General features: G+C 36.5%; 1 protein-coding gene across 3 annotated transcripts in view; it reads left to right on the top strand.

The window, feature by feature from the left end:
- LOC126761477 (neuropeptides capa receptor) overlaps window positions 1-25,678 on the top strand; it is a 229,931-nt gene that overhangs the window by 127,976 nt on the left and 76,277 nt on the right. For 2 of the 3 annotated variants that reach the window (XR_007667366.1, XM_050477665.1), the window contains exon 1: window positions 23,509-23,892. The exons of the other annotated variant lie outside the window; for it this stretch is intronic. The gene's annotated coding sequence lies outside the window, so the exon portion shown is untranslated. Of the gene's footprint in view, window positions 1-23,508; window positions 23,893-25,678 lie in introns of those variants that run through there. 3 annotated transcript variants of the gene reach the window in all.

Raw genomic sequence — 25,678 nt, 5'->3', positions numbered from 1 at the left:
TAAAAGTGTGTACATATATAAATTTGTATGTATGTAGGTATGGTTAAATACGTTTGTGTTTGGGTTTCCCATCAATATTGCACTTTATGCCCTGTCCAGTGTGGCAACTTAGCTACATTGCCCACCTAAATATGTAAGTTTTCTCATTTTGACTTTTCGAGTGCAATAAACTGGTGCGCGCAGACATTCTCACACATACGAACACACACACATGCTCTTGCACTTGTACGCTGCAAATTCTGGTGACCAAATCTGAAATTTTATACACGGCCGACGTAAGCCCATTAGGGTGTTCTTTATTTCACAATTGCTATCTTAAATTTTGCATATTTCGTTTTGTCTACAAGAAACTGCTTATTTGTCGAACTTTTGCGGAATATGGCTGCCATACAAACTGAACTATCAAAATCAAGGTATTGTATGAAAAACCTATTTATTTGAAAAGAAAGCTTCCAGAAATTTTACGTGAATTATTTTCAGTGGCAACAGTGTTATCTCTGAAAAAACTATTCAGATCGGATTACAATAGCTTATAGCTGCTACACAATCTGCTGATTTATTTGACGGTCGGGTATACCTCTGGTACCGTCAAAAATATAAATTAAGAGGTATTATTGAACTACAAAATAGAAATTATTTTTTGTCAAAAAAAAAACAAAATGGCGAAAGTATCAATGATCCCGATTTACACTTTTTGCGGCCGTCGTCTTCCTGTATCTGAAACGAAAAAAAAAAATTTTATTCAGTATGCTTTTATCAAGTTTATAGTACAGAGGTTTTGAGAATTTCGAAAAATTGGGGATGTAAGCCTGGATTTTGTAAAAAGTTCCATTTTTACCTGTGTTTCACATTGAAATAGTTAAACAACTGTCTAAATGTCATTTTTCACGGAAAAGTACTTTATCACATACACAGTTTTGGTACTATACTACCGCTGCAGAAGGTGCAGTGGTTCTGGCGCCTATTTCTTCGAAAATATTCGGAGTAAGCCATTGAAACTGGCTATAATCGCGTAAGCGGTGTCAACGCCAATTAAGAAGAAGAAGAAGAAACCAATGAAACTTCGGGGCTATAGTTTGGAATAGTTTTTTAATTGATTACAGCGAAACAATTTTTTTGATTTTTGAAGTTTCTAGAGGTTTCTATTCCCTTAAGGCATTTGTAGTTGTGCGGTATAAACTTACATACATATGTATGTGTACATTAGGGTGTTCGTTATATACCAGATTCTCAAAATCCCAAAAAATCTGCAACATACAAAGCCCATTTTAAAAGGTACAAAAAATTAATTTTGTTCATGAAATGTACGTATACTCATAGAGGACACCATGTCGTATGAGCAACACATAATGTTCATATATGGTGAAACACTAGTATGAATGCTCAAGTCATATGATGTTCAACTTAACTGTGTACAATTTTTAATCGAAAATTTCTGGAAAAAAATAACTTAGACCTTTTTTATAGAGCAGAAAACTTCGTGCTGGAATATCGCTTTATCCAAGCCGTAGGTTTTCAAAAACAATCAACTTGGGCAACAACGAACACCCTAAAGTGCATGCACATGTGTTGTATATATGTACTTCGGTTGTAAATATTTGCTTTGCACAACGAGCGCAATGCAGCGAGCAACTTTACAATTAAAGAAATTGACAGTTGCAAGGTCACTGTTAAAATTGAGTGATTTCTGTTTAAAAATTGAATTTAGAAATTGCCAGCATGCATTTATCATTTGCATATACTTACATATGACACGGGACAGCATATTCGTGCGTCTTAAAATTTGGATCGCCTCATAAAAGTTTCAGCAATATTATCTCACTTAAGTAGCGAGCGCGGAACGGGTCTTCAATTTGTTATAGCCAGCGGCATCTCGCAGCCATAAAAGGACGGCAACATTCTTTTGATGGGCGCTGACAGAGCTGACAAGTTATGGGTGTGTTGTAAAAATTGTATATTTATGGCTTGATGCTTCACCCTTTAACTGTCCGTGTGTACTAACTTTGCAAATTCTTACAAGTATAAGAAAATTTGAGAAGTGAATTTTGTAATATGAAGTTAAAATTGGGGCGGTATTCTACAACACGCTTTTGCAATTATGAAATTTTTATGAGACCTTGTTTTATAAAGTAACGAGGTATAGTATTAACTCCGTTTACCCTTCACAAATTCAAAAAGTTCCATACAAGCACTTGAGTCCGATCGTTCAGTTTGTATGGCTGCTGTGGCATATAGTTATTGCTTGATATCGGATGTTTCGACAAATGAACAGCTACTCAGATAGAAAAGGTTGTGTGCATAATTTCAGATAAATAACTCAAAAATTGAGCAACTAGCTTGGGTGTATAGTATATAGAAAAACAGACTAAAGGATTAGAGTTGATTGTATTGAAAAAACCATATAGCCGGAACAATTTGTGTCGGAGCTATGCTACTAATTACAAGTTAATATTTCATTAATGGAACCAAAGTGGAGGTTAATTTTGGTCTTCACGCTGATAAGCTTGCCTCATTTAAAAGTGACATGAATTTGTCATTTAGGCCAACAAAAGCATTCGTTCGCAAGTATGAATGTAAACGCAACAGTAACAGTGAAATAATTTAGCTAATATTGAATTTTCCGTTTTTATAAAAGGCTATGCCGTCCACCTCAAAGTAGCCCCCTTTGGCTCCAATACACTTGTGGCAACGTTTTTTCGAATCCTCGAAACAGTTGTTAATGTTCAGTTCCGAAATAGCCTTCAATGTGCCTAGCGATTCAGGTTTTATGTCTTCAATTGACTAAAAACGGTTTCTACGGAGCGGTCGTTTGAGTTTGCTGAATAGCCAGAAGTCACACGGAGCTAAGTCAGGCGAATACGGTGGTTGTGGCACGATATTGGTTGAAAATTTGGCGAAAAACTCGCGAATAATCAATGCACTCTGCTACGGTGTGTTATTGTTGCGTAAAAACGAAGAGTTGTATGCCTATAATTCTGACATCTTTTTACGAATAGCTTGCGCAAACGACGCATAACACTCAAATAGTGTTCCTTGTTGACAGTTTGGCCGATCGAAGGGAATTCGAAGTGCCCCACACTTCGATAATTCAAGAAGGCTGTCAGCATAACCTTGAGTTTTGACCTGCTTTGACGTGGTTTTTTCAGCATTAACTCACCTTTGCCTCAATATTCGGCCGATTGGTCGTCCGTTTCCGGTTCCTAAGCATAGATCCAAGACTTATCGCCAGTAACAATACGTTTCATGGCATACCATTAGTCGAAGAGCAAACTGAAAGTTCAAGGGAAGTTCGCCAAAGCAGACCAACTAGGAAATAGCGGACAACTTAATAGGACATATTTTTTTTTCTTTACGATTCCATCGAGCTTTCTGTTTTCAACTCTACTGCTCTACTGTTTAGAGAAAATCTATATATTGATGATATACTTCATCTATCTTCTATGTTTTTACTAACTTCATTTTTTGACAAATTGTTTCACTCATAACTGCTAAGAAAAGTTCTAATTGGATTTCAGCTTTTCTTTCCACGATGAAACTCAACCCTTCTACGTAAAGTTGACCTTGCTTAGCTAACTCCACTTAGGTAATTGAGGCAATTTGCCTTCTAGTATTGAAAACTTGTGTAACTAATTAGGACATGAGGCACTACTTAGCTTTGACAGTGTGTAAGTCCACATTTTTGAGATTTCATACTTCTGCAATAGTTTAGAATTGTTATATGTTTTGAGGTCCATTGACAGAGCGGTTGTTTGGCAGTTTATGTGGCAAAAAGCCTGCCACAAGGTGCCTTCCAAAGTAAACAAGATTTTTTGAATCTAGCGCCCCCTGGTGGCGCCATCTATATGTCGACTCATGCGTTAGAATTTGCTATTTTTATTGATTGTCCATTGAGAATTTCTTGATATATCATAAATTGGAAGCGAAGTTATTGCGTTTTAAGTGTCAGGTTGTTTGTGTTATCGGTGCGTAAATGAGCTTCGAATAAAAAACCAACATAAAATTTTGTTTTAAAATCGGTAAAACTTTTACCGAAACGCTTCAATTGAGGAAATCAGTTTATGGCGATGTTTGCCTATCCCGTAGCAGAGTACACGAGTGATTTCAACGTTTTCAAAGTGGTCGTGAGAACATAAATGACAATCATATGTGGGCCAATCAAAATCCGTGATTACCGGAAATTCCATCGAAACTGTGCGTGAATTCATCAAAAATCAGAGGAAATCATCATTTAAATTCATGGAAATGGAATTGAACATTTTCAAAACATCGGTTTGTTCTGCTCAAATTGACTGACGACCAAAAATCCGTCTCATCGATTGACGCTTGTGACCGATTATTTGACCAAAACTCACATTTTAACCATTAATCACTTCCCGTATTCACCTGATATGGCACCGTGTGACTTCTTCCTCTTCGGAAAAATGCATTTGCCCATGAAAGGAAATCGTTACGCAGACGTAGAGGCCATTCAAAAGGTTTGCACCGGCGTACTGGCGGCCATACCGGCCAACGAGATAAAACACTCGTTCGACATGCTTTTGGACCGTGCAAAGAGCTGTATTGAAGCAGAAGGAGACTATTTTGAATAAAATAAATTGATTTTGCCGAAAAAACCATTTGTTCTGTTTTTTTTTCCAAAGTCCGGTTTACTTTGGAACACACCTTGTATATGCTATAATTTCTCAATCTAAACAATTCCTTTTAGATAGATTAGTAGATTGTTTTATTGTTTTGGGAAATAATTCGTGCTAAATTTCATGAAGATGTCTCGACAATTAAAAAACTCTTCTAAGACTTACAATATTCGTGACAACATTAATATATGATTTTCACGGTATAATAAAACTACTTCAGTTAAAAGTTAAAACAGAAACAAAAGTTAAAAAAGAAACAAATTAATACTTTAGTTTCTACAGAATTTATTTATTCGTATTTACGGTTTATATAACTTGGAAATTAAAAAAAAAAATTTCTGACGCTAACATAGAAGAACGAAGTCTCCTCAATCAACTTAATTTTCTAAGCTTTGTGTAGACTCTTTTATTTTGGTTTTTTGTTGCCTTGCGTAATTAAATGCTCATACTGTCTCGACTACCTTAAGTATTCTGAAAGTTATTGACGGTCGGTGATTTTCCATTTATCAATGCTTTTCCACAACTTTTTGCTGGTCCACATACACAATAGTGCGAATTCATTCACACTTTTGATGGTTTATTTATACCACTGCGCTCACTCTGCCGCAGCATTTTAAAAAATAAGAAAATTCCGTGCTGGCATGCACGTTCAAGAGGCGGATATGTGTCTGTGGGGTATGGGTATCAGTAAGGCTTGTTCTATTTACAGAATGCTCCAATTACGATACAGTTGAAAAGTATAGTTTATTACATTGAACATATATGTATTTAGACTGGGGTGGCTTTTTAAGATACAGAGTTGCAACAACTGCACATCTTTGATTTTTTTTTCGGAAAGTTAAGTTCCTGGCTTAAAATTTTGACACAAGAATTTGATTATGAAATGAAATCTATCTTGTTTGACTAAAGCGTTCTACAAATTGTACTATGAAAAGAGCTTGACTAATCGAAACCAGTTATAAATTATTTATTTCCATTGCACCCTCTAATGTGCCTTTGCATAGTAGCATATACTCACAAAATTTGGCACTATATGCTCATCGTATATTGGCAATAAAAGAACACTTAGTACTTCGACACACATTTTCATCATTAATGTTTGCTTGCGCATATGTGTTGGTGGGGTTGTACATGCCAATAATTGAATGGTATAGTTGCTATATAAAGATTACCAAATCGGTACTACGCAGTAAAATCAATATTTTCGCACAAATTTATGACAGTGGTTAAGTATGTGAGCGGCAAGCGCCTAAAAACAGACAACCGTTGTAAGATAGTCGTTAGCTAACACGCAAGAAACGCCAAAGAATAACACACAAGTCTGAAGGCATCCAAAATAATGTTGCTCACAAGTATATGCATGTGTATCTGAGCATGTTGTTTGCCATACTTATTAGGGATTTGTACATATGTATGTACATATTATTTGAGTGAACTTCCATATGGCCTTTTAACAAAGTTAGACAAAGCTTGCGTGTCGTGTCGTGCCTTCACACCTTCTACTAGTGTTCAGATAGTATTTACACCCTGAACAGTTCACCATGAAGTTTGCAGAACCCAGAAGAAAACGTTGGAGACCCTACAAAATATATATGTATATATACATATATAAATTATCGACGTGTCCAGCTGAGTCGATTTAGCTGTGTCCTGTATATATGTACGTGAAACCTCAGTTTTTGATATATAGCTCTGAAACTTCGCACACCTCCTTTTGCCTCCATGAAGCTACTGATGTGTCGGACTACTATATCGTACAGGTGCCATACAAACTAAACAGTTGGAATCAAGTGCTTGTATGGAAAACTGTTTTTATTTGACGAGATATCTTCACAAAATTTGGCACGGATTATTGTCCAATGGTATAATCTACTAAGAAATTTTCGAGATCGAAAAACTATAGCATGTATTTGCCATACAAACTGAATGGTCGGAAGCAAGTTCCTATATGGCAACTTCTTAATTTGTGAAGGGCATTCTAGCATCAGTGCAAGCGATGATTATATTGTAGCTAGTGAAATGCTATACATATTTGCTTTTCTGCATGATCATTCAGGTAAAGATATTTGTTTTCGAAGCAGTGTTTTGTTTAAATGTTGCAAAATTTGGTAAACAGGAGTAGGTGAGTAGAAAGTATAGAGAATTGAGGAATGTTTATTAGATGGAATTGAAGTCCAGAAGTAAACGCTGCTGGGAGTCGAAGAATTGTTTTCAACCCACATTTCCTTACCAATCAATTTTAGATATTTACAATTTATAAGAAATGTGCTACTTTCCCTTTCAAGAGCAGAAATCTAAGTGAATATTAAGTGGTAATGTGTAAAATATCTGACTTATGTGCTTTCAAGATTTCAACTGTTAATTGAAAAGCTTTCAATTTATCAAAATAAATTGTGACTGCTGTCAAGCGCTTTTAGTTATCCAATTACTTACACCTAACAAGCCAATATAGCAATGCTATTTATTTAGTTGTCATCAACTGAATTCAGCAAACACTCACATAATTCATGTTATTGGTATTTACCTTTCTGTTCCGTGTTTGAGAGTTACTTGAAGTTTGTATTTGGCTTTTTAAAAGCGTTTGCTCACTGCATCACTTGATTTCACGTGAGTTTACTTTTCGTTGCTGCATCTAGCTATAATATTCTTTACATATACTTTTATTCAGAGCAAATTAGTGTATACACTTTTTTCTTGCTTTCGATCGGTGAGTTTGTATTGCAGTCATATACTAACTGTTTACATAAGATCGTTTTGGAAACATTTTGGTATCATCAACAGTGGTGTTGTATGATTTGCTCTCGTTTATTTTTCATTATTTGAATCTTTATTTTCATTTTACATTACGAAAATCGGAAAACCTGAAATAAAATAACAGATATATTTGTGATATGTGCTTAGTTCTAGAAAGTTAGGCTGCATCGAGGTAAAAAGGTAGACAAATGTCGTAAATATATGTTATATATTTATTAAATATCTTTTGTGAGTTCTTTCTTTATAGGTTTCTAGTTAACAATATCTTTTTAAGTATCAGTAGACACTTGCCATCATGAAACGATCATGTCTAACTTGATACCTTCTTTCCATAACTTTTAGATCCTAGTGGAGCAGCTCTTTCTGTTGCTCACCGTAATTATCTAAATTGTCCGAAAATGTATCTAAATGAATATATATTTACCCTTAGAATCTTAAAGATTTCATAATGTCTTCATAATTTGGTGCTTTGGTTACCTAAAAAAATTTCAATTATCAACGTTAAACTTTGTCGGAACAGATATAACATTGAACAAATTTACGGCCTCCGTAAATTGTCGTATTTTGGGACCAATAAATACTCCACCTTTCAACTTTTCAATACTAAGCTTCAGAATTTTCTAAAAATGTAGTAAAACAATATTCTGCCACGTCCAACGCTTTGAAAAATGACTTAATCAATCTTAAATTGATCAGATATTAAATTCCTGAGTAAATGTTTCGCCCTCCATTTTTTTCCATTGAGAGACTTTACCAGTTTCTGCTGATTTGGCGACATCATTGTTTCTGAGGACATATGAATAACTTTTGAACCGCAAAAGAAGAATTTCATTCAGTAAAACATGAAATTTTTTAGATTTAAGTTCTAGACATTTCCACGTTTAAGTTTTAGTAAAACCTTAAATCGTGCCGCCTAATTTTGCGTTTATTAAGGAATCTGAGAATAATAGTCTGATGTCGGTTTTTCCAACAAATAACCACCTTCTTGACGAGTAACTGTACGGTAAAGTAGAAAGAGAAAAACAGGAACTAAATAACTGCATACCGGCACCAATTCTTGTTGTCTTAAATAAATAACACGTCCATTATTTCTTCAATTTTGGGGCCACATCATAAAAATTGGAATAGATGTATGAACATTTTCAAATTTACAGCCTCGCTTCTTGTATCCATAGCTGTAGCAAAACATACAGCGCAAGATGACCGCTGAGTTAACTTGCCAACTGCCTGGTCACGTTCTTTGCAGCGACACGTGCGCAAGCCATATATTCGTGCTTTCACTTCCTAACGGCACTATTCGAGCAAAGTTTGTACACATTGAGCGCAATATGCGATAAAAATAGTAAAAAACTACAGCTAATGTACATAGTTGGCGTACAAGTAATGAACTAAAAGGAAATTTCGGTAGAAATACTATATGTGGTTTTATAAAACGTGTCTATCTTCGAGCATATTGTGGAATGGAACGTCCATTCAATGTTTGAGCTATGTTCACCGAATAATGTTATATATTTCTGACCTAAAATAAACATGAATCTTCATTCTCTCTTTCAAAATGCATTGCATTCCGACAAATCTGTCGACTTACAGCTGATTAATTCGCGGTTTTCATTGCGTCTAATGCAAGAACAGTTGTAGTAAAACCATTCGGAATGGTTACCAGTTCGGCGCTTTTTGAATCAAAGTAGGAACCCAGTCAATAATACCGACCTGTGTTTAGTGAAACTTTTCAAACTACCAGACACCAGATTTAACGGTGTTTTTATGACGTGCATTTTTTTTGTACACATGTTTTTGAATGAGGTTCGGTTCGCGTGACGCGACCCAAGCTACGTCCAATATTCAGTCGACATAATCGTCCAGTAGAGTCGTCAGTTCAAGCAATCGTGAATCGGTTTCACATCATCTTTACTTTAGATGATATTTCGCATCCGCAGAGATGCTGTGAAATGCGCAAAGACGAGCATATTACTGCTGTGGAGCAATGGGATTTTGGTTTGTGGCACTGGTGCAAGAATTGAAGCAAAACAACTGTCAAGCGTATTGCATGTTTGCTGAATAGGTACAAAATGAGATAGTCACCGATCTCGATTTTCACTAGAAAATTTTGTTTAGCGATGGATGAAGCTCACTTTTGATTCTATAGGTACATACAAAGATATAAAAAAATTTCACATTTGGAGTAATGATAATCCATAAGTCCTTTTTGGCCCGCCGTTACATTCTCAAAAAGTCATTACCACATTGGTACATATTTATTTAAAAATGAAGTCGGCCATAATGTTACATTGAATAGGAAACGCTACAGACTTATTATTAATGAATTGGTCGTGCCAGAATTGGATCATGTTGATGTAAAGAACCTTTGGTTCAATTAAGACGCCGCTACTTGCCATACAGCTAACAAAACAAACTATTTATTTTGGTAAGCTCATTATCTTGCGTCGTGGTCTTTAAGATCGTGCTAGACGGTTCTGCCTTGAAAAATAATATTCGGCTGGTTATTGCTGTAAAAAATTGGCTTTTCGGGTAGAATTTACTCGAGTCAGTTTCCAAATCATTTTTAGTACAAAAAGGGAAATCCTGGTCTTTATCTTGATCATAAATTTCAATTAGATGCTAAGCTAATGCCTAAAAAATCACCCTTTATATCATTGATAGTGGCTGAATACAAATCGTTCGTAAGAAACTTAAGGCAATCACATTGGCGGCATTCTGTTCTTCTAACAAATTAGAAAAATGCAAAAAGAAATTGTAAGTCTTTTAGACGGACCGACTGTACAGACATTTAATGGTTTATTCACGCTTAACGAAGTGGAATCAATGCTGAATCAGAGGCCCAAAGACACTAAATGCGTTAAAGTTCATTGTCATGGTTCTCCCATTGTATTTCAGTTACTGGCTTGTTGCCAGCAAGAGCACGGTGAATTTAAATTGGCCTTCTTCTTCGTTCTTGCTGTTGAATTGAATCGACTGCGTTTCTTGGCACTTTATTATTAGTCAGTATTTAACCATAAATTCACTAAACGAAATTATTGAGCAGTAGGACACGGTATAAAAGGCATTTGCTTCTGGCAGCTTACTACTTATTGTCTGTTCTAACAATATGTTCTAACATTTTTGTATTAGAGGAAATATCCTCAAATAATTTTTGGGAATGTTTTCGAGTTTACTGGATATAAATCGGGCTCCTTTCCAATCTCGTATACCCATCTGTTCTTACTTAAATATTCATCTGTTAGTATCGGGTAAACTCATGACAGTTTTTAAGGTGATAAGCTAAGATTCCTCAAATGTGTGTACACTGTATAGCGTGTGTCTGATGACATTCGCGTTTAATTAGTTCAGACTACTAACCGTGAGACCAATTCACTTCAGCGTTTGTGCTATTTAAATGAATTCGGTTATCTGACGGAGATCGATGAAAACCGTTTTCGCACAAAGTGAATTAAGATTCACCAATTATTAGACCGATCTGACAAACTGTTTTTCTAAAGTTGGAGTATCGCTAGGTCAAGCGTTTCGAACTAAATGAAGTCCGTTAGATTAGGTTACTTTGAGTTTGATGGCTAATCCAGAGTTTTGATGACGAGGGCTGCTATATATATTTCTGGCCTAATAATGAAAATAGGAATATTTATCAACGAAAATGGTTTTATTGTTTTTCAAAATATTCTCCATCAAGATTTATACACTTTTGCATGCGCTCAAACCAATTTTCGAAGCACTTTTTCCACTCCGATTGAGACACCTCCAAAACATGGTTTTTGAATGCTTCAACAGCATCTTCTGGCGACGAAAATCGTTGACCACGCATTATTTTCTTGATGTGCGGGAATAAAAAGAAATCATTGGGTGCCAAGTCAGGGCTGTACGGCGGATGACCCATCAATTCGATGTTTTGGCCGGTCAAAAAGGCGCTGGTTTGAGCCGATGTGTGAGAGCTCGCATTGTCATGGTGCACAATGATTCGTCTTCTCTTGTTCGTTTTCCGAATTTCTCCGAAGACTTCAGGCAAACAAATGGTGGTGTACCACTCAGAATTGACCGTCCTATGTTGCTCAAGCGGAACAGTCGCCACATGACCAGTTTTGCCGAAGAAACAGGCGTCCATTTGCTTCGAAGTGCTACTTCCACGAACAACTTTCACTGGATTTGGCTCGTCTTGGAAGACCCACACGGTCGATTGCTGTTTTGTTTCGGGCTCATACGCATAGATCCATGATTCGTCACCTGTGACGATCTTATAAACGTCTTTTGAAGCACCGCGATCGTATTTTTTCAGCATTTCTTTACACCAATCCACACGATCCTTTTTTTGAGCGATTGTCAAATTAGAGAACAGGTGTTCATGCCATATCGAATGTATGCTGGTGGGAGCAATGCATAGGCATGCCTCGATGTTTTCTAGCACAACGGCTGTTTTTGGACGACCTTCACGGAATTCGTCTTTGAGCTAGCGTCGACCACGATTGAATTCGTTGTACCAGTTTTTCACAATGCTATAGGATGGTGCTTCATAGCCATACAAAGATTTTAGTTCATCGATGCACTCTTGTCGTGATAATCCGACGTCGAAAGTTGTGAAAAATGATCGCACGAAAATGTTCACGAGTTAATTCCATTTTTTGGCCGAGATAAATTTTTTAATTCCCTGTAAATAAAACAATTCACGATTAAATGACAAAACGTTCTGAGTGATGTTATGCTAAAAAATGTCAAACTTTCCAATGGAAATGTCAGATTGCACCTGGCAACACTTAGTGTTGCCTAGGCCAGAAATATATATAGCAGCCTCCGTATGTATTACATTGTGAAGCCATATAAGTATATAGAACTACTGTATTTGACTGCTGGACAATCAAGAAGAAAGTGTTGAGATGTGTCCACCTCGTCTTTTTTCATAAAGCTTCTGCAGCTGGTGTCTGGTAAACTTCGCTACCTTACATCATCGCCACCGATAGGCCAATGATCTATTAGAACCCACACAACTAGGGAGAGGAGAGCCATACTGATGTAAAGAGCTCACTATATCTTTTACGATCGATCTTAGGCCGAAAAGGATCTTGCAACAGTGTATGAACCGATGTAAGTCCAGCGCTGGCCGGGTTATCGTGAAATCCTGTTATTCAGAAGTACAATACATGTGGAAAGGGTGGTACCAAACCGTGTCCATTTTACTGATGTCGGATTTAATGTTCCGTTCCTTGTCAGCTCAACGGCTTTGGTGCGAATACGATGGGACCTAGCTTCTATACTAGTCTTATTCGAAGTGGAGATCGTGTAAAGGCTTAAATTAATAGTATTCGCTCTCGTATAAGCTGCTTTTATACAAGAAGATTTCCAAAGTAAACAGGACTTTTCGAATCTAGTGCCTCCTATTGGAGTCATCTCCTGCCTTAGAATCTGCTATCTTTTTCTATTGCTCATTGACTGGAAGTGAAGTTATTGCGTTTTAAGTGTCAGTATGTTTGTGTTATCGGTGCGGTGAGCTTCGAACAAAGAGCCAACATTAAATTTTGTTTTAATATCCCGTAGCAGAGTGCACGAGTGGTTCCAACGTTTTCAAAGTGGTCGTGTGGACATAAATGACGATCAACATGTGGGCCAATCAAAATCCGTGATCACCAGAAATTCCATTCCATCGAAACTGTGCGTGAATTCATCAAAAATCATTCGAAATCATCATTGAAATTCATGGAAATGGAATTAAACATCTCCAAGACATCGATTTATCACATTTTGACCGAACATTTGGGCTTACGAAAGGTGTGTGCACGGTTTGTTCCGCACAAATTGACTGACGACCAAAAATTGCTCAGAATCCAACATTCGAAGGATGATTATTTGACCAAAAATCACATTTTAACCATTAACCACTCCCCGTATTCAATGCATTTGCCCATGAAAGTAAAGCGTTATGCAGACGTAGTGGCCATTCAAAAGGCTTGCACCGGCATACTGGCGGCCATACCGGCCAACGAGACTATTTTGAATAAAATAAATTGATTTTGCCGAATCGGTTAGCTTTGTTAGTGCAGCACAATATTATTTTCGAAAACCAATTACAATAATACTCGTCAGCCATGGCCGCTTAGCAGTATGCTGTATGCAGCGCAGCCATTTACAGTCATAACAACTGCAAGCAGGACTAAAAGATGTAACAACAGCAAATTGAATATCGAAGTTATAAGCATTCACAGGCACATCCATTCTACAATTCAATGGGCTTGCCACACCATGGATAAACTTTCAACCGTGGCATTGCGCTTGTGTGTGTGGGGGTGGGATTGCTAAAACTTTGTATGAATATGTGTGTAGCAAGCACTTATCTCAAATTATCGAATAAAGGCCTACATAGGGATCTAACTAAGCTTAGGAGATTTCCGAGATCATTGTAAATGAAACTTAGTTGCTAGTTGACTCATTGGCTGACGAGCTATTAATTGAATTTTTGAATATAGAAACGGGTGCTTTTTGCGGAACATAACTACATTTATATTAAACTTTATAGTGATTAAGTTTAGTTTACAGTTATTTTTTTGCCCACATTTTTGTAGAAAATTTTTTTTTCAAACACATTTAAAGACTTCGGGTTAATTATATATTGAAAACAGATTGTTGATCTACACGTTGGATAGTGAGGTAGGTAGGTAGGTAGGAGTGCAGCCCTATCGGGCTCAATTAGCACTTGATGTGCCATTTTGATACACTTTTCGTAGAACCTCCTGTATCTGCTATTACGTTTCACCTTCTCTCTCAAACCATTTTGAGGTTTCGATGAAACTACTTATGTCCGATATGCTTTTGGTGGAAATCCATTCAAGATTTGGTGCTTGGTGGATTCCGAGTGATCTGTGCTAGAGCTGGGTATTCGCAGAGAAAGTGGAAGATTGTTTCCTTGTTCCCTGCTACTCCGCAGCCACGGCAGATGTCGTTGTAGGGCAATCCCATTTTGGACGCATGTTCCCCAAATGGCCAGTGCCTTGTTGTGGTAGCTGTTACTCTGTAAATACTTGACCTATTTAATAAGTCATTGGTTCTTTTCCTGTCATATGTTGGCCATAATTGTTTAGTTATGACACATTTTGTAATGTTTTTCCACCTGTTGTTTGCAATTTGCTGAAATTGTCTATTGATCTCTCCTTTTATCGATCCTAGCGGGCTTGGTATTAGCTCCGCCTCGGATTCATTGAGGAAAGCTCCTGCCTTTGCCAACTCGTCTGCTTTTTCGTTACCGAAAAAGTTCCTGTATCCGGGAACCCAGATCAAGTTTAGCTGGAGCTTGTCCTTTATTCAGCTTCGTACTCTCTTGCAGTTGTGAACTATACTGGAATTTGTCATGGTAGTGAGGACTACTGTCATTGTGGAATCTGTAAGGCAACTTCTAAAGCATCCATATCCACTAAGTATTTGGATCAGATGGAAATCCAAGTCCCCATGTTATCTGTCTATCCACGAATGAATGTCCGGCTTAAACCTGTCCATCATTCTCGATAGAGTATTATAAATTTTGTTTGCTTTTTCGAAAGGAAGGAGTTCCTTAAACTTTCATTTGAAATCCAATATTATTCCCAAATACTTCAGCTGCGGCTGTGAAATAATCATGAACTCCCCTATGGTGAGGTTTATTCGTTCGTCCATTTTTTTCATTTCAAAAGTGTTTTCAAATATCGAAATTTTTTCAACAGATTCGAACTCAGTTATGGCAAATTACAATTAAAAGCATCATAAATATGTTTCAACAGTTAGATTCTTTTAATAAAAGGAGCCCAACACAATTTTTACATATAAATTAACTGCTTATTTATCTTCCACTTAATAAATAATGCCGGCTATCATTTGAAGAGATAATAAAGGTTTCCTCACAAAATTTTATGTCAACAAACAAGAAACGCTTCTCATCTTTTTTGTTGTGAATTTATTGTCGCTTAAATAAAATGCCGCAATAATAATAAGAACGAAGCTGTTAGCAAATGCCCAAAGTTACTCATACGTCATGTCTCACATCAGATACTTTCGGATACTTGTGCATGCGTGTGTGCAATCAAGCAAACCCAAGTCGAATACAAACGCTCGCCATGTTTAATGTGGCTTTTCATAACAAAGGAATTATTTATTTACATACAAAAGCCATGACTGTTGTGGCGCTCTGCAGGGGTAATTAAATTATTTGCGCACGACTTTAAGGCGCGTTAACTGGAACTAATGTGGCTGTGCAATGTTTAGCTTTTATTGCACAGTTAGAACGTACTTTAGTGTAGTTGGCAATGCCCTCACGTTGTTTTGAAGTATGATTGTTTTGCCGTGAGTTATCCAACCGCTGACCACTTTTTCACATTGTTTTCTTAGATGTTTCTGTGCTGGTTTATAGCACAGAGCACAACTGAAATTAGGATTTATTACAATGCTATTGAAATAAGGTCAGTAGTTAATCTTTAGGTCAGAAATGTGAAAGTATCATGGATGGGTGAATACAATCTCAAAAGGTTTAAATATGTAACCAATCTCCCGAAGAAAAAACGCATTCTACTTCTCAATTTCTACTGGCTATATAAAACTTCAAGAAGCATTTATATAACATTGGCCTGGCTTCTGTAGCGAATTACCGGTTCTGCGGCATGGAGCCTGAAATTCCAAAATAATTGCTAATTGACTGAACAACTTTCTGTAGGCGCAGAATAAAAGCCTTTAGATCCATGTGTCCAAATAGGGATCACATCGTCTCAATAGCACCTAGCAGTATATTAAACTTTAACAATATGCTTGTGCGCTCTATGTATGTATATTTATATAGCAAGTCAATTAAAAAGTCCCTGACCTGAAACATAGGTGGCGCTACTTGAATTAAATCCATATCATTTTTAATTAATTCTAACCTGCAACAGACGCGGGTATAAATTTTACGGCTTGCCTTGATGACACTGCCCAGGAAAATCAACCATCAAGGAGTGCTATGCTAAGATCAGACGAGGTGAATTGAGTTCCGAAAACAGTGAACCCAATGCCCAAAGAAACTGTTACCAAAGAAAACATTAAAAAATGTCACTACATAATTTTAGATGACCGTAAAGTGAAGTTGCGAGAGATAGCACGTAATCTAAAGATATCAAATAAACATGTACTACATCATATCAATCGCGAACATTTGGGTATGAGAAAACTGTGTGTAAAGTGTGTGACGAGCGAGCTCACTTTCGACCAAAAATAACGACAGTGCATTTTTAGGAGCACTGTTTGGAATTGTGCAAGCGTAATTTTTCGTGGATAAGCGACAATGGATGAAACACGACTTCATCATTTCACTCGGAAATCCACTCGACAGTCTGCATACGGTGAATCTGCTCCAAAGCTTTTAAAACTATTTCTTTCTGAAGTAAAACTTCATGAGCCCTGAAGGCTAACTTATACTCTAAAATAATAATATAATCGTAATAAAGTATATTTTGACAAGTTTAAAGTTAAAGATTTGTTAGGGTTTCTCTATGTTATAAAAATCTAGACCACGTTGCTTCCGTTCATCTGTTAACCAAATAGTAAGGTTAAATTGGGTTAGGTTATTTGATTGATTTTCCAAAGGAATCTTACCACTTGAACGGCTTATGACGCAAACCCTTTGTGGTATTTAGAATTCGTATAAAATTGATCGTAAATTTGATTGAGACGGCTAATATCACTTTCGGCTATTTCTCCTGGTTCGCCAAAGTTAATAGTGCTGACCTCTTCAACTCTTGGTATCTATCCCATTCCGGACGTGTTGTAGTGTTACGAGATAGGCAGTCTGTTTTCTATCATCTACGACATGGCGCTTCTGATCCCTGTTTTTTTGCATTTGCCGAAATCCAATGGTAACGAAACCAGCTGTACGTAAGGAGCTTGAAATGCCTTTCCACAGTTTTCTTATACCGAGTTGCTGATGAGTGCTCTCAGATAATAATAATATATAATAAACAGGGGTTAATGATATGTTATATTCTCGAAACCCTGAGAAAAGTTACACGTATCATGAGTAAGCAAGTGTGTCTTATATAAAATAAGCATATGTGCATTAAGAACTTTCCCTCAAAAGGTTCTGAAGGTTCCGAAAATTTCTGATGAGTATGCAATTATGAACTTAGTCACTAAAAAGACAATCGCTAGATTGTTAATAGAAAGACACGTTGGCCAATGGCAATGAGCAGTCACGTCATAGCTCAACAGGGTATTTCTGTGACTGTCATTCAAAAATTTTTAAAAATAATATGTCAAATACGTTTCTCACACAGAACGAGGTCATGCTACAAATATGCTATTTGAAAAATGGCAAAACGGGATGGGTTCATAGGTGGAACAGCTGCTACTGATAAAATTTGGTATGCATCAGCAAATCGCAGGAACGGCAAACAAAGAAATGTTGTTAGTAGGCATATAAGTAGTACGATGTATGTCGGCTGGTACATATTTATGTAAAGTGAAATGCGTCGACGACAAACAGCTTCCAGAAATGTTGACACGTCACGCTGCTGTTGAATTTATTGCTCATTGCGGCAGCTGCAGATAAGTCGAATAGTGCGACACTTTCAAACAACGGCGACAGCGCGATTAGATAAGGAGTTGCAGACGATAGTGCCAACAAAGGCAAGGCGAAAATAGCTCAAACTGTTTGAAAAGAGAAGCAACAAAAAAACGCAAACAAATGAGCACTTGTGATACACACACGCGCCTAAGCACACACGGATCGCAATAATCCGGCCGGGCGGATCGTGGGATGGAATCACGTCAGCAAGGCGGTGGCAAGGGACAATGTGTGGCATAAAGTAAATTTCAGTTACGTCAAAGAAATTTAATAAAACGGTGTGTTGGCGTTCTATAAAACACGTGTGTGTTGGTAGTGACGGAATAAACACTGAGTTATGCTTGCCAGGAGCAGCTATGCAAAAACATAGATTTGGCAAGAAAAGTGATAGTTGAATGACTACTGACATTGTGTGAAGTTCTGAAAGTGAGATCTTAGGTATTTCTAAAAGCAGAATATTTTTATTCGGTCCACTACGCTAACTTAAGGGGCTATACCAGTGGGACGCATGAAAAATTAGGCAATTTTCGTGATTTTTTTTAAAGGAAAGTACTAGATTGAATATTTCGACGTTCTATGGACGTAAAAGTATATTTTTAGCTACATATATTAATTTTTTTTTTACAAAAATAATGAAAAATAACACAGTAATGTGCTGTCGCGGAAGCGCCGAAAAAAAGTGTCTCAACTGCTGGCATGATTCCAGTCGAATGAGTAGCTGAAACACAAAAAATTCAAAATGTTTATTAAACTCAAATATATTTTCTATACAATGAACTACGATCTTTGAAAAATATCAAAAATTAAGAAAATGACGTAATTTTGAAAAAAAAAAAATCGTTTTTTACGAAAAAAATTGTCGTTTTTTTAATGCCAAATTGACAATTTTCAACCAATCAAAAAGATCGTAGTCTATTGTATAGCAAATGTATTCAACTATATCCAGTTTTAATTTCTCGTTGAGTTATAATGTCAGCTGCTTTAGCATCTAGCACTTCAAGAAAACTTTGCAATTGGTATAAAACAGGAAACAATGACAACTTTGGGTGCACCGAAGCTATTATACCCTTGACAGGTGCAGTTTTTATAACACAAAACGATATAAAATGATCTTTATTCTGATTTTAATCAATTAGGTGTATGACAGTGCCCTGATTTGAACAATTTATCTGAAAATCGTATTAATGCCGTGGATAAAAATTCAAGCCAAATTCCTTGAAGGTATCTAGTCAAATGAAAAAGTTTCATATAAGCACTTGATTATGATCATTCAGTTTGTATGTAAGCTATATACTATTCCGGCAAAGAAGCAGGTTCGTGCAAAATTTCAGATCGATATCTCAAAATCTGACGAGTTCGCTGCTAAGAGACAGACAGAATTAAAAAAAGACAAACCGTTAACTTCAGCTGCACCGAAGCTAATATACCCTTCACAGGTGCATTTCTTTTAGTAACTATGTGTTCAGTTTGTATAGAAGCTACATATATGCTATAGTAATCCGATCTGAACAATTTTTTCCGAGATTACATTGCTGCTTTAGAAAATAATCTATACCAAATTTCGTGAATATATCTTGTCAAATGCAAAAGTTTTCCATACAACACTTTGATTCCGATCATTCAGTTTGTATGGCAGCTATATGCTATAGTGAGGCGATCTGAACAATTTCTTCCGATATTACATTATTTCTATGAACAATAACTCATACCAAATTTCGTGAATATATCTTTTAAAATGTGAAAGTTTTCCATACAAGAACTTGATTCCGATCGTTTAGTTTGTATGGCAGCTATATGTTATAGTGGTCCGATATCGGCCGTTCCGACAAATGAGCAGCTTCTTTAAGAGAAAATGACGTTTGCCAAATTTCAAAAGGATATCTTAAAAACTGAGGGACTAGTTCGCATATGTCCAGACAGACAGACAGACGGACGGACAGACAGACATACAGACATGGCTAAATCGACTCAGCTCAACATATTGATCATTTATATATACACTTTATAAGGTCTCCGACGCTTCCTTCTGGGTGTTACAAACTTCGTGGCAAACTTAATATAACCTGTTCATGGTATAAATATGTATATATATGGGGTATTCCATACCAAATCGACCACTTCTGAACCCGACCCCTTTAGATTTTGCTGAAACTTATCCATCCTTTTCTACACTTTGAAAAACATTTTTGAGAATTTTTTCAAAATTTTTTGTCCAACTTCAAAAAGTTATGAATTTAAAAAAAAAATGGCTTTTTTACAATTTTGACAATTTTTTTTAAATAAATTTTTTTGGAAGTTCGCCATTTGTTTTTTTTTAATTTATTTTTTCTCAAAAAAACTTCAATTAATTTGACAACTATCCCTGCTAATCCCGGAGTGGGCCGATTTTTTTTATATTTTTTTTATTTATTTAAAAAAAATTGTCAAATTTTCAAAAATGAAAAAAATATAAAAAATAAAAAAATCGGCCCACTCCGGGATTAGCAGGGATAGTTGTCAAATTAATTCAAGTTTTTGTTTTTGAGGAATAAACAAAAAAATGGCGAACTTCCAAAAAAAAATTGACGATTTTACTTAAAAAACCCGATTAGTTTATATAATTGATCTTGTTAAATTTTTTTCGTGCATTTTTTCGAAAATTTCATTCAAAACCAAAAATTTAAAAAAAATAGATCCCCAAAAGACAACTTCTACAACAGTTATGACTATTTGAAAATAAAAAAGCCATTTTTTTGAAAAATTCATAACTTTTTTGAAGTTGGACAAGAAATTTTGAAAAAATTCTCAAAAATGTTTTTCAAAAATGTTTTTCAAAGGGTAGAAAAGGATGGATAAGTTTCAGCAAAATCTAAAGAGGTCGGCTTCAAAAGTGGTCGATTTGATATGGAATACCCCATATATTTTAAGGGATTTCCGGTGTTTCCTTCTGAGTGTTAAAAAATTAGTATACTCTGTACAGGGTACAAAAACTAATTTTTCAACTGGTATCAATTCAAAGGTTGTGTATTTATTTCTTTCTAACTAAAACTTTTGGGTGATGTCAAGCTCACATTATATCAAAATGTTTGCAGCTTACATTAATCTTGCAACGAGCTTGTGCGCAACTTGGATATTACCATCCCCAAGAGTTTTGACTGAAACTCTATAAATATCTAAATATATAATTATATATTCATCTTACAATTATATAAAGAAAGAAACGTTATTTCGTTATGTGCCCACAGCACGAAAGGACATGGAAGTTTCCAAACGTATTCCCTAAGTCTCGTAGAGGCGTTTTTTACAAAATCATCGTCAATTATGCAAACTATTTAAAGGGTAAGCCATTTCGATGTTACCTTCATTTTTAAAGAAAAAATACAGTAGCTTCAAATTTAATCGGAAATGTTTATTATTATTTGAAAGAACATCCTTTGGCATTTATTTTTTGAAGATTATCTCTTTCAAATATTGGCTGTGACCACGTCTCAGATAGTCCATCCGTTGAGCAGAATTTTCGATGACTAATTCGAGTATTTCGACTGGTAACTGATGAATGACAAGCGTGATATTTTGCTTCAAGGACTGAATCAAAGCGAGATTGTCCACAAAGACACTTATTCCCACAGGAAAAGTCAGACGGTGTGATATCACGCGATCTTAATGGCCATTTGACTGGCCCAATACATGAAATTATCTGCTCACCGAAGTATTCTCTCTATAAATGCATTGACTTATGTGAAGTGTAGGAAATGAGCCGTCTTGTTGAAACCAAATGTCGCCAGGTCACGAGCTTAACGAGCGCGATAACTGTTGTCACTGACAGTTACGTTCTGAATGCCATCATTTTCAAGAAATATGAACCGATGATTCCATGCCCCACAAACCCCATCAAACCGTTGTTTTTTCCGGATGAAATGGCAGCTCCTGAATCTCTTTAAGTTGCTCTTCGTTTCAAATGTAGCAATTTTGCTTGTTTACATACTCATTGAGCCAGAAATGGGCCTCATCGCTAAACATAACTTAGCTCCAAAACGTCGGACTCCACGGTTGTCGTGTACACTCTCAGCTACGGCTGCTATATTTTTTTCACTGTGTGCTGCTCGTGGTCTATTCTGTCGAATATTATCCAATAATGAATGCTTGGGTCTCAAGATGGGTGATTGTGCTGCGAATAGTACGCTCGGTAAGCCGTTTATATTGGCCATACATAGAACGAAGCTCGCGAAATACATTTCTGAAAAAGATCGTGCATTTTCATAATAAATTTGGACAATTTATAAACCTTGTCCAGGCATAAGACTCTCTGCGATGAAATGCCAAACAACACTGAACAAAAATAACATGACAGCACGACTCACACGTGATCTCTCAAAAAAGGCTATTGAAAAAAGCAACTCAATTTGGATCATCCGTTATACAAAATAAAGGCGTGTTGGTTACAGAATTTGTAACTCAAGAGGGGCTCAACCGATTTGCTTGAAAATTTGAAAAATAACTTCACATAGCTACTGCCAGAATACGCATATTCATAAGAAACAAAACAGAACAGGTAACCTAGAAACAATAGCGGAATAGCTACAGTGTTGTGAAGAGGTTCAATCATAATTTGAGATGAGTGCTTATACCTTCGAGAATAAATATGAAATTAGTTCATACATTAACTGAACTGGTCATTGGGTATTATTCGTGCCCCAAATGGTCTAAACAAAAAAAGTCGTTAACTTCAACTGCTTCAACGATAAAATACTCTTCAGAATAGCATTTTTTCGTAGCATATGTTCGGAGACGTTTCAAACAGCCGCTAAATTGAGTCCATTAGTTTTAGTGTATGTATGGACAATTTTCTCATTGACAAAGTTAACATTAACATATTATATTTATATGAAGAAGCATATAAACATAACATGTTTAATTGAAGAAACAATATTTTCATTTGTAGTTACATAAGGTAAACAGTTTCCGACTATTTCCATTTTTAGAACCCCCTAATTATGGGCCCGACATTGTACTACATAGCTTACGCGGCTTTATCCATTGCCTTATCACATGGGAAAACGCGCTGTGCTGACAGTTTAATTACATTTTAATATTTACATTGTGAGCGTACGCCATTTTGCGGAATTTTTTTATGACTGTTCAAAGGGCAAAAACAAAAACGAAACGTTTACTTTAACTGTGATAACAATTTATCATCGCCGAGTTTGTTTTTATCTCTCGGCACTTTTGATAGTCTCTTAATTGTTTCCACTTTCTCCAGCTGTGGCTATGTGACTTCCAGAGCAATTGTAGGCGAGTACATAAATACTTACATACGAGCATGTCTGTATCAATTACTATACATATGTGTGTATAGCTCGTGTGTATGTACGTCCAAATGTTTGTGAAACAACAAAGCCTTGTGGCATGCGAAGCTGCATCTAAGCACCTCCGGCTACTGAAGAACGTGTGGCGCTTTTTATTCGGCAAAGTCTGTTTGAGCAAAAAGTATCTATCTCGGCGTTAGATCTTCACTCGAACTCTTTTGCATTAGCTAATACTGGCATAACGTGTTTCGTTCGCTACATTCGACGATTTGTGAATTCTACAAAAGTGCCGAAGCCTTGGCGTGTTTAATTAATTTTCATAAATATTCGAAATGAAAGTGTGAACAGCTCAATTATCCACTGCGGGCTTAATGATCACATTGCGTGCGAGAATTGTCAGCGGGTCAAAAGCTAAATGCTCAAATGCATAGCGTGTATGTGTGTGTGTGAAGTAGTGCAATTGAAGTGTTTGATCCCATTTCGGACAATTCTTTCAAAATTACAAATGTTTAAAGATTGATGAGCCCTTGAAAAATGCGAGTTAGTGCTTTTGGAGTTTTTAGAGAGCATTGTTGTGAAGTTGAATATATAAATTGAACGTAGTAATTGAAAAAATGGGAAAAACAAAATGAAATTCGTGAAACGTTAATAATAATAAGTGAAAGTAAGTGTGAAACCGAGCCAAAATAAGCAATAATCAAATAATTAAAGTTTTCTTAGTAAAAGAAAATAGTTTATTTCAATTTTGAATAAGTGTGTTTTGCTGGTGTTCACAGAAGTGTGCCCGGCAGTTGATATTATTGCGGATATTTCAAAATATTCATCAATTTCTAAAAAATGAATTATGCTATTATGTTGTCAAACTTTTCATATAATACCTTATCAAAGATTTTTTTATTTATTTTATATATACATTAAATCGCAATTAAAATGAGTAAACATTTGCAAAAATTACGCCCCTTGTAACCGTCGACCTTGCTAAACCTAGTCATTTGGCTAACCATATTGGAGTGAACGAATTGGTCAGGTTAGGTTGAGATGTCGATCCTAATAGTGATCTCATTTGAACAGCTTAGAACACCGGTTCGTTGTGGTATCTAAAGCTCCTACTTGTATATAATAGATCTATAAGACCCTTACAAATCGACAAAACGCTTTGGGCGTAGCACAATTTTGTTGAGACTGTTAATGTAAGTTTCGGCCATGATTTCTAGTTCGCCGAAGATAAGAAAACCAAATTGTTTCCTCAGCTTTGCAAATGCTGGGCGACGAAGGAAAAAGTGCCTGGATGTTTCCATCTCACACCCTTCCCTACGACTTTGACAACTAGCGTTCGACAGCCTTTCCACATGAATGTCTTTTGACAGTGTCCAGCAAGAACTAATAAGATTGCGGCCAGATAAAGGACAGGGTTTACTAGATATTCTGCATTCTACTATAGGCCAAAAGAGGAACTGGTCGTTAAACAGCGCTTTCTAAATGCACGCCTATGGCGATCCAACTTTGACCCATTTCGATGTGAGTGGAGCAAAAGTAATTCCGCTGGCTAGTTCATCGGCTTTACAGTTGACCAGGCACCCAAACGAGTCTGATAATGAAGTATGTTAGCTGGATACTATTTCGAGTGAGGAAAAATACTCCTCGACTAGCTTTGAACGCACAGTTTACGAGCTCTGTGCTGTGTGAAAAAGCTCACTGCCCCTCTTCTCAGCGACTTCTCCCCATCCACATATCCATCGTGGGTATGTGAGCAGAGAACGTCAAGATTAGCCTATGCGACACACTAATCCGAGTGTTATTCAAGGGTTCTATACTTAAATGGCATTAAATGCTATTATTAGTTTAGTCGGTAATGCACCGGATATGCTGATGAGAGCTGCTCTTTGGGCACATTCAAGCTTCTTAGCAAGTTTAGCTTTTTTGAGAGCCCTCCACCAGTCGAATGCACCATAGAGCTTTTTTTTGCTTAATTACGGTTTTGTGCAGCCAAGACACCACCTTTTGCGAGAGTTTCCAACTTTTCCCTATAGCCCTCTACAGCATGGCACACGATACCTTCCTTACTCTTTCCTTAATATTTGCTCTCCATGAGAGCTTTCTCTGAAGAATTAGCCACAGGTATTTCACCTTATTTACAGGCTGAAGACGTGAACCTCCGGAAGAGGGGAGAAGTACGTTCGGGATTGGTAAATAAAACCATTTCAAATTTACTTGGGTTGACGGTTAAGATACCTTTGAATAACGTCGTCAGCGTAAGCTATCACCCGACAGCCTCATTTCTTGAGTTTCTTAAGTAGTTCGTTAATGGCGAAGCATGCATCAAAAACCATTATTTAACTAGTAGCTTTAACTTTGATCTGAAACAATAATAAAGGGTTCCTTGGAAGAACTTGTTCCAACCGTTCAGTTTGTATAATGGTATAGTAATCCGATCAAACAATTTTCTTCGG

This window comes from Bactrocera neohumeralis, chromosome 6, assembly GCF_024586455.1.
Source record: "Bactrocera neohumeralis isolate Rockhampton chromosome 6, APGP_CSIRO_Bneo_wtdbg2-racon-allhic-juicebox.fasta_v2, whole genome shotgun sequence".
Taxonomy (NCBI): domain Eukaryota; kingdom Metazoa; phylum Arthropoda; class Insecta; order Diptera; family Tephritidae; genus Bactrocera; species Bactrocera neohumeralis.
The sequence above is the reverse complement of the archived record's forward strand: the minus strand, read 5'-3'. Positions and strand labels throughout refer to the sequence as shown.